This window comes from Oreochromis niloticus, linkage group LG3 (genome assembly GCF_001858045.2).
Source record: "Oreochromis niloticus isolate F11D_XX linkage group LG3, O_niloticus_UMD_NMBU, whole genome shotgun sequence".
Classification (NCBI taxonomy): Eukaryota; Metazoa; Chordata; class Actinopteri; order Cichliformes; family Cichlidae; genus Oreochromis; species Oreochromis niloticus.
Window position 1 is genome coordinate 78,861,676 of NC_031967.2, and position 10,361 is coordinate 78,872,036.

The following is a 10,361-nucleotide window of genomic DNA, read 5'->3' on the forward strand; positions in this document are numbered from 1 at the left end:
TCCTGTGCTGTGAGAGTCTGACAAGCATGTTTCTGGTCAGTTTGGAAGAAATAACATCACAATCTTGATCTTTTTTTAATATTCCTTTTACAACATAAACTGTGATCAAAGCTACTTATGTTCACAGCATGTAATAATACTGACAGTCCAGGGCATTGTGGTCTGTTGAGCTAGGGTTAGGGTTAGCAATTCAGACATATGTAATCAATCTCTTGCTGGATATAACAAACACCTAGGAATTCATATTATAATTTGATTTTCATGAAATATTTATATTCAGTATCAGTCATTTTATATTATAACCATGTATCCACCCAGGCTCATGGTGGGGCAGGGCTCTGTCCTGGGATTCTTGAGTGAAAGGTAATGTACACCCTGACCAGGTATCCAGTCTGTCAGAATTGTTTTCAATATTTGGTTCTAAAATATGAGTGAAAACAAAAATCCAACTAGGATTCTTGCGTATGACGAATGAAGTCTGTCTTTGATTGTATTGTCCAGCTGATCCATCAAACCCCCAGCAGGTGAACCTTATCATGACACAACACAGTAACAATGTAAAAAATTAAACAGCAACAGTCTAAATGTAAAGTGCATTCTAAACTCCTCTTCAATAAATTATATGGATGTGCAGAGAGTCATTCAGGACTGTAAAACGTGAACTACAGAACCCAGAGTCTTCATCATTAAATCTCTGGTTGCTTCATTTTTCTATCCTATCTCAGATACTTTAAAGGTTTTAGTAAAGTTGCATTCTCATGGTGAGGCAAAGTGCTTTATGTGTGTGTGCGTGTGTGTCATGAACGGCTGTAAAAGCCCTTTAATTACAGAACAAAGCGGGGTTTGAGTTCGAGTTACGGCAGACTGGCGCTACTTCTAAACGGAACGCAGCCTTCCTACGGCGGACAGCTAATAACAGGAATCGGACGCGCGGTCCACCCTAGTCCACAGCAACCACCATAGCAACAGCCTAGCATGTCTTTAAAAACATATTCTGTCTTCATAACTATCAAAAACGTGAAATGATTTGCAAAGCATGAAAGTGTTACAGCTGCAGAGAGCTATGGCGGTATCTTTGGAAGCTGTTTGCACAGCTAATAATATACGATGTAACCATGGAGACAGTCAGTCACGTGAGCTAGCGGTGCATGTTTACTACAGTGAATAAGGTGATTGTGTGCACAGCGTCCACACGCTGCAGAGGGTAAAGACATTACTTCAGTATTGTTTTCTATTTATATATGTTTGCCTTCTGCTGACCATCACCTCAGGTTCACCATTACAGTTTCAGCATACAAATGTACACTGTTAAATATGAACACATTCAAAAAAAATCATGTCTCATAAATAACCACAGCTGTTCATGTTTGTCATTATAGTTTTATTTGTAAGAAAATTGTGAACTTCATATTGTGTATCAAGTCAAAGAACATTTGACAAGTCTGAGTCATTCCTTTGTCCTATGAGAGCTGGAATAAATATATATCCTGACAGTTACAGTTGAAACAGTAGAGACAGGTAGAAATGGGCTCAGATTAATCTTTGCTTAGTCAGACACGTCCTGTGTTGGCCTTAACCCAAATTTCCCTCGGGGTCAACCTTCAGGATCAATAAAGTTTTATTGAATTGAATTGAATCATATTAAAAAACAAACAATAGCACGATTTTGCATCCATTTCCAAATTGTAGTCAAGCAGCCCAGTCTCATAAATAGGTAACAGAAATGTCTCTAATGTAGACGTGTACAGTCTAGTGTAAGCATTAAAAGACCATAAAGGAAACACTAACATTTATGTGAAACTAATTGTAATAAAAAATGAGCAGGTGATTTACAGATTTATAAGAAAGAATCTGAAAACAACACTTTTTTGGTCTAAGTGGTCAAAGTAGAAAACAGAACTGATGTTCAAGAACAAACCGTAGCTGCACTGATATTACACATCTCCATTGTTGTGGTGAACAGATATGTTGCTTTTAAAACCACATGCAGTGTGTGACCATGACTGTCCACTGAGACCATGAACGCCACTTCGCTGAAGTCTTCTTCTTCTTCTTCTTCTTGCCATCAGAATGGAAGCAGACAGAGCACGAGCTGCTTTGATCTACTGAAAGGAAAAAGCAGAACATCTGAGCTGAAACTATTAAGATAGAAACAATCATTCAATGCAGTGTCTCAGGTAGCTTAGCCTGTTACAACTGTTGATACAAGCTCAGTACAGTTAACACAGTGTCGGGGAACTCCAGTGTGGGAACGAGTGGCTTTAGGTTTGTAGTCATTTAACTTTCATCCGTTCATTCATTTAATTCAGGAGGAAGAAATGTTAGGTTGGTGCAGGCTGGTTACATGCATTTGGTCCCATGCTGTCTTTAACTAAATGACTTGGTTCACTTTATGGCTGGGCTGTATGTGGGGTTATATCATGTTATTTGGGCAGGAGTACCTGTCCCCTGTTAGGCTTAGAAAGTTTCTCCAAGGGTTTCTCCATAAGCAGAGCTTCTAACTCTTATAGCTTTTAGCACATCTGTAGCTGTGCAGGCCGACAGGTTTTTGGTGGCTCTTTCTACCCCACACTGATTGTGAGTGTGTAAATAGCCCCACTAGTTCTTTTGGGTTGCAGTTTACTTGGGAGGAAGGGGTGGGTCTGCCAGGACTAGATGAATAAAAATGATCTGGGATACATAAATTTCATAATGCATGCATATATCTCTATCAATTAAACCTGGCCTGAGTGCTGCCATTTTTTACATTCAGTTATTTCTCTTAGAAACGTTGGATCTAAATAATGAATGTGTTACAGTTAAAGTGACACTGGTCAGTGTAAATGGCTCATTGGGACATAGAAACCTTTATATTAGATACCATCACCTGATATCGAGTGTCAAACAATATCAAAGCTGTAAAAGCTGTTTACAGTCAGAATTTATAAAAACTATGATTGTAAATAAATTCAAACAAGTGAGCTTTTCTCTTTGTGCTGAATATCAACACTGTCATTTCTCAGACTGTAAGATAGAATTTACTAAATGGTTGAAAACATGAAAAATATGTCCATAATCACAAATGACCAGGAGAGCCAGTAGAATTAATTCAACTGGACACTCAAAAGACGTCCTTAAATGCTCTTTAAGTGGCAGAACAAATGAACAAACAGTTAATCGCTTACTTGAGATGAAATCTGCTCAGCTACTTTGAAAACAGCTTCTAACTGGTTCCTCCTTTAACAGGATGACTGCTCAGGGGTAAGGCCATCATGCAGTCCAGCAACCTTTATGGTTCTGCTTTGATTCACCAGGAACTATTAGGGAAACCTTTCAGCGCCTCCTGTGAAAGACACAGGCATAAACACAAACATTTATTAACATGTTCCACAGTCTTCCAGTTTGATTTTCTCATCCTGTGGACAACAACGTACAGAGATGCAGGTTTATGTTAACTTTTGTAAGGTTTCTTTACTGAACACATCCAGCTGCAGCTCCACTGTGATCCTGAACTGGATAAGCACTTAAGAAAATATGTCAATAAATGGACAAACATCAACTTACTATATTTATCCAAACAGACGGGACCAATAATGCTTCACTGAGTTAGAGACTTTAACAGTCTCTTCTATGTAAGAATGTCTCGTGATAGACCTGCAAACTTGACAACAAAGGTTTTTCAGACTACATGTAGCTGTCCTCTATGTCAGCTCACACATTTACATTCATGTCACACTTATTTCTGCTTTCTCATTTTTATCATTATTACTTACATTTTGATTGGATACCTTGAGTTTGTAAAAGATCAGATTACATAATTGGGATACAATTCAATAAAATTCATGTATCCAATTCAGGGTTGCGGGAGGATGAAGCCTATCCCAGCTGATACAGGACAAAGACAGGCTGCCAGTTATCGCAGGGCTAAGACAATACGTGTAACAGAAAATCCACTTAGATGTTTGATATTTCTAATAATAATCATAATTATGACTATTATTTGAAATATTATTTAAAGGTTTCTCTATAAATACATTTGAATTTTTTATAACCCCTAGAATATAAACCTGAGCTGTTTCAGATTCTGACCTCTGACCTCAGTGACCAGGCTGTGTCCTCACTGCAGCTCCCTCTTGGAAGTACGTCTGCTTCTTGTCTTCCCCCAGTGATGACCGCCTGCCCTTAATATCACGTACAGTACCTGAGGAACAAAACAGGACAAACACTTGCCTTCATTTAAGAAGTACATTCATACAGAGGTAATCTATGGAAACACACTAGTTCACCCTTTGGGAGGAATCAGTTCCTGTGAAACATTTCTGTAAATCAACATCATGGAGAATGAAATGAGTTCTTCAGGTGACTCAGCAGTCCCACACTGACAAATGAAACTTCTGTGGAAGAAGAATCAGGATTTTTTTGATTTCCAATCAGGTTAAACTATTAAGGATGAAGTAGGAGTCCTCATCTTTGCTCTTCTGAAATCTTTGTTAAACAACAACAAACATAAATTAGTAACAAAAATACAGCTGAGTAGAGGCTTTACAAATCACCAGCAGCCATAAATTAATTAATTAATAAATAAATGTAAATTTTAATCGTCAAATGTTTCTGAGCCGTCTTCAACCTGCTTTTAACACATTAAAGTCCCACAGTCAATGCAGCCTGACTCAATCCTAAATGTTCAGCACACACAGAGGGACCGTTTAAAGTTTAGTGTTAACCTGAGTCACTGATCATTTACAGTATTACAGAGTCTGGCAGTCTTTGCATGATGTCCACGTCACTGTAAGTTTCTAGCTGACTCTCAGGTGTGACAGGTGTGCCAGCAGGAAAGAGTAATAATAACCTGCATCCTGAGGTTTGTCATGCAGGATTAAAGGAGCCAGGCTTTGTTCACACAGCTAGGATTGTATTTTACACTGACCCTGGGTCAGTATAAGTATCATACAGTTTAAACGAAGCACTGAAACTTGCACATATTTATTACAGATGCATTGAAGCTAATCGAGATATTTACTGTCAATCTGTGGCTGCGATTAATCACTTTACTGGAAACTTTATTAACTAGTAAGTTCATCAGTCATGACAGAAGCTAATATTTCTGTGCTAACATCGTTTAAACAGTAACAGCTTTACTACAATATAAGCTAACGTTTACACCCTAACTTTAAGCTAGCACCATAAAGACGGTAAAACACGTAATAATATCTACAAATGCATCTTAAAGCTGTTATATTAGCACTCGGTGTATTACTAACATAAGCACATTAACATTATTGACACTCGCTGACTTTTAATAGTCATTCTATAAATGCTGTCCGTTTAAATGGTCTTACCTGTAACACTGCTGTATCCACCGGATTCCAGCCAGAGTGGATTCTGGAGTCTTCCCACGCTCCTGTTAGTGATCCTCCATCTGGATGGATGAGAACAAGCTTCTGAACAATCTAGCAGGTGGAGATGGCCCATATCTATGGGACTGATTTCTGCTAATAACGCCCATTGTATGGACTGATAACAGCCGAAGCGGGTGAATAAAGTCACCCAGTCGCTAGCTGTGCCATTACCCAGCATACACTTCTCCCTCCATAAATGCAAAAGTAATAGCCTATAATTAATTTATCTGCTGTATCTGCTGTTTCTCAGGTAGTTGTTTACATTATATAATATATTCTGTTCAGTACACGTCACTACAATGTGATTTCGGAAATATATAAATATACGAACAACAGGCTCTTGCGCGGAAATCTCTTGTCGTCAATAAACAACGATTAGGGAGCTCTATAGTATTCAATAGGAGGACCCTGCACAATAGGAGGACCCTGCACGTCAATTCTCGACGCGAGGGGGGTACCCTGCGCGTCGATAAGTGAAGCAGAGGGAGCCTGACCATGCGTCACACATTTGACGAGTTGGGAGTGAGAACGTGTTGCGATGAGAGCTCGCCATGGTTAGGGACTAACTAGGGCATGCAAAATGGCTGTAAACAGACCAAATTTCAGTCAGGAGAACAATTGAGGTAATCCATCCACAATACGATGTTAGTCATTAACCCTTTAAGACCTACCATAGAACCAAGTCCGCCAGAGCTTATATTATATTTTTACATGTTGTAGTGCTCTTTTGGGAGCATTTCAAGTTGATATACATCAATACAACCATTATAAGCCAAATTTTAATAATATGTATGCATTAAGTGCATAGTAAGTACATAAATGGCAAAAAAGTGCAATAAACTACAAAAAAATTGAAAATCATTTTTGTTTTTTTAAACATATATTTCTAGTTAAAGAAATTTAAGAGGCTTATCCCTCAAAACTGTAAACACAAAAAAGTTGCACAAACTAGTTTTCCACCACAGGAAATTTATTTTAAGTGTCTTCATAGTTTTATTTTTGAAATACACCAATTTTCATATACTGCAGGAAAAACAAAAAAATAAATATTATAATGCAAATTTGCAGCGTTTTGTGTTCTGGTGATATTGGTTCTGTTCCTTCTGTTTAGTGTTTATTCTGTTCTGCCCATCTATTCCTGTGTTAAGTCTGCGTTTCCTAGTCTGTGTCCTTGTGTATGTGTTTCCTGTTTTATTGTGAAGGTCTGCGTCTTATGTGAATGTTTTCAGTTGCCTCCCTTGTCTCGTCACGTTAATCACTCCCAGCTGTGTCCCCCACCTGCGTGTAATCTTCCTGTGTTCTCTGAGTGTATTTTAGTCGTGTCTTTGTCGTTGCTGGTTCGTCTGTGTTGTTTCCCCTTGGTCTCCCTGCGTCTCTCCATGTGTATTTCCCCGGACCTCCCTGCGTCTTCGTTTCTGGTTTGTTTTGTTAGTTTTACCCAGTTTAGGTTTTCCTGTTCATATCACCCACCATTTCTGTTGATTTGTACTCCTGTCAATACTCACCTGCACCTGAGCTGCTGCTTCTGGTCCTAAATAATTCTACACGGCTTGCACCGGCAAACCGTGTAGAATTATATAGAATTATATATATGAAATATATAGAATTTTAATAAACCATGTAACTTGGATGGATTCGATGCCGGCGTGACCACAGTGCACACGTCTGATGTCGCTCACAGTGGTCCAAGGGATCGCTCAGGGAGTTTGTGTGTTCGCTCAGACACATGAAACATTAGAGGGAACATTGGTAATCATGCAAACAAAAATCCCCGGTTAGTCATAGTCATGTGACCTGAGCGCTTTCAAGTATTATTGGAATAAGTGTTTAGAAACATCTCAGGTCGACACAGTGTAGAAACGTCTGTTTCAAGCTTCCTGACTCTAGTTTTTTGTTGTTTTATCTCTTGGAAAACAGGAGCAGCAGAGAATTCCTGTTTCTGTGTTGTTAGACTAAAAAAGTTTGTACACCCCTCCAATAACCAAACCCATCTGTTCTCTGATTGGATTGTTAAATTTGTGATTGACGTGACATTGACCAATCAGATGAAAGGATGAAAAATGGGGTCAAAATTCCTACTTGTAACTTGAAACTTGAGTGCAGAGTGTCACACAAATCTTTTTTTACGCACACACAAATTCTTTTTACACGTACAAAACTGATTTACAAGTACAAAATATTTATGACCACAATTTGAACCCATAATGGCGCACCTCGCAAACGGAGGGGCGCTCTTATTCCCAGCAAATGGGCGGCAGAAAACCAACTAGTGACTGTGCTGTCCCCAAAATGCGCTGGCATGATGTCGGGGCAGCATGAGTATGAGCAACTTTTTTTTTTTTTTCCCCCCCCCCAATGCCTGTGATACCCCCGCACCACGATGCCACCCTGGGCAACTGCCCATGTCGCCCATATCAAAAACCGCTACTGCTTTTAATAGTGTGTAATATCTTTGTGTTTCATAGCTGAGCATCAGTAATTCTTCTAAGATTGATTATTAGACACATTTGTTTTGTTGTTGCTGTTTTGCAGCACCTTTCTTCTGAAACACCTGCCCTGTTCCTGCTGACCTCAGATCATTTTTACATGTAGACTGAGCTAATGTTTTCATATTTACTCTCTGACCCTGCTCCAGCGTGTCTTAGTGATGGAGAGTATGAACAGAACACACCTGAACACCTGGGCCCTGTTTCAGAAAGCCGGTTTAGAAATCTCAGAGTTAAAAATGATACTCAGGGTTGAGTAACCCCTAACTGTCCAACTCGGAATATTCGGTTTCAGAAAGGCTGATAACAATTAGTTCAATCAACGCGGAGTTGCTTTAACCCCAAGTTAAGCACGCGCATAAAGCCCTGATTAAGCACAGATTAAGCGAGTCACCATGGAGACGGAGGGAAAGAAGGCGCGGCCAATGTGTTTTACAGCGCTTGAGGCCGAAATTCTGATGGCAGCATATGCCGATAACATGCAAATTTTGCGGAAAAAAAGTAACACAGCCTCAGCTGCAAAAGAAAGGGAGCATGCATGGCAAAACATAGCCGACAGAGTCAATGCGTGAGTGTTAATTTAAACATTGATCGAGGGATTTCCACCCATTTAACACGTTATTTTATTATATTTCATTTTATTTTATACATTTTATTTTGTGATGTGATGTGAGCGCATGTGCAACCCAACAGGCCCCAAACGTTCCTGGCAGCAAGTAAAAATGAAATATAAAAAATGTAGAGGAAGAGGGTCCAGCCACTTCTCCAACAAACCTTTCCTCAGTAAGATGTTCAGCACTGATTTACAACCAACCTAAGTAGGCATGTACTATGAATGTCAATGCTATTTTCTGTGTTTCAATAGCTCCCTGTAAAGCAGCTGTACAAGACCTGTTTGATCAAGAAAATAAAAAAATGCTTTTTGGAAATGGAACACTTCGAGCAGCAGAATGGAATGTGAGTGCCATCTATACAGCCAATCACGCCTGGGAACCCTGAAAATAAATGTAAAATCTAAGTAGTAGTTCAAGTATCACCACATCATGAATTAAGTTTTGTTCATCCTGATACCTGCAATTTTGTGGAATCCCTCTTTGATAAATCTTGTGGGTCTATGACCGGGGAACACCACAAACGAGTACAGGAGACGTTTCAGTGCAACTGTAACATTCCTGACTGCCCGACAGACGGTAGCCTTGGAAACGTGCTCAGCGTCACCAGTATTATACAGAAAGCTCCCGTTTGCAAAAAAACGAAGTGCAATACAAATAATATGTACAGAACTGAGAGAATGTCCGCGATGTGTCACATGAGCAATATAAGGCCTGAGGATGTTATTCAAATAAATTATGGATTGTGCTGAAAAACAGTAACGTTCACACAGAAAATCATCAGGAAATGATAAAATGTCCAAACGCGCTCTAATCACTCTCTCCCGGTGGAGAGCTCTGCGGAGAATTTGGGCTTCAACATCTACTGGCTCTTCAAGGAAGGGGCACGCCATGTCTGACACTTCCTACAGTCAGGTTTCCGACAAAGAGGCGGAGAAGTTCAGGGTTAGTTGAAGTAAACCTGCTAGGGGGCAGGTTAGCTTCACGGAGTGTGTCGTCATAGTAACTCACTCAGAATTAATCTAAACTCGCTTTGTGAAACCGAAAACCCAGAGTTTTCGTTAACTCAGGGTATACTTACTCAGAGTTTGCACTAAACCGGCTTTCTGAAACAGGGCCCTGTTCAACCAACTCAGATTGTTTACTGTCAGATTTTGATGTTTTCATAGATTTTTAGTCAATGTCTGATTACATCTCTGAGGTTGGCACTCATAGCGATCATGTTCTGTGGGAGAAGAGTCACATGACCCATGAACTTCATACAAACTAACCTGTGTAGTGTCTTCAGATGTCCACTAGATGGAATCAGTCCTCAGAATACAGAAACAAAACCACGGCACTCCGGCTGCAGAAGGACAATAAAAACTGACACTAAACCTCTTTATCTTGGACAACATCCTCCTCTCTGACAGCACCTTAAAAGAGTCCAGCTCCATCCCCACAATATTACTGTCCTTGCGGATCAGTTTATTGAGTCTTTTGGCATCAGCAACCCCCAATCTGCTCCCCCAGGATGCAACAGCATAGAAGATTGCACTGGCCACAACAGACTCGTAGAAAATCCTGAGCATTGTCCGGCAGTTTTTTAAGGACCTCAGTCGCCTCAAAAGATAGAGGCGACTCTGGCCCTTCCTGTAAAGTGCTGTGGTTTTTTTTTTTTATCATCCCAGTCCAGTTTATTGTAAATGTATACTCTGAGGTATTTATAGTCACACACAATGTCTACATTACCGCCTGCATTGAAACAGGGGTCAAGTGTTTCTGAATTATATTCAAAGATCAGTAAATCTGCTGTAGACATAAAACCAGTTAAACTGTTATTTTAGTTTAATATTTTTGAATTATTTTAATTTTGTTTAGATTTGACCTTTCATTACTTTCCAGAC

General features: G+C 39.6%; 1 long non-coding RNA gene across 2 annotated transcripts; it reads right to left on the bottom strand.

The window, feature by feature from the left end:
• Positions 1-1,360: 1,360 nt before the first annotated feature.
• On the bottom strand, positions 1,361-4,280 carry LOC109201132 (uncharacterized). 2 transcript variants are annotated; one of them, XR_002061137.2, is made up of 4 exons: positions 4,266-4,280; positions 4,069-4,180; positions 3,165-3,322; positions 1,361-2,102 (listed from the first exon to the last, which is right to left on the bottom strand). It is a non-coding gene; the product is annotated as an uncharacterized LOC109201132 (long non-coding RNA). The 2 variants fall into 2 exon arrangements; XR_002061136.2 differs by having other exon boundaries at positions 1,361-2,105.
• Between the last annotated feature and the right edge of the window lie 6,081 nt (positions 4,281-10,361).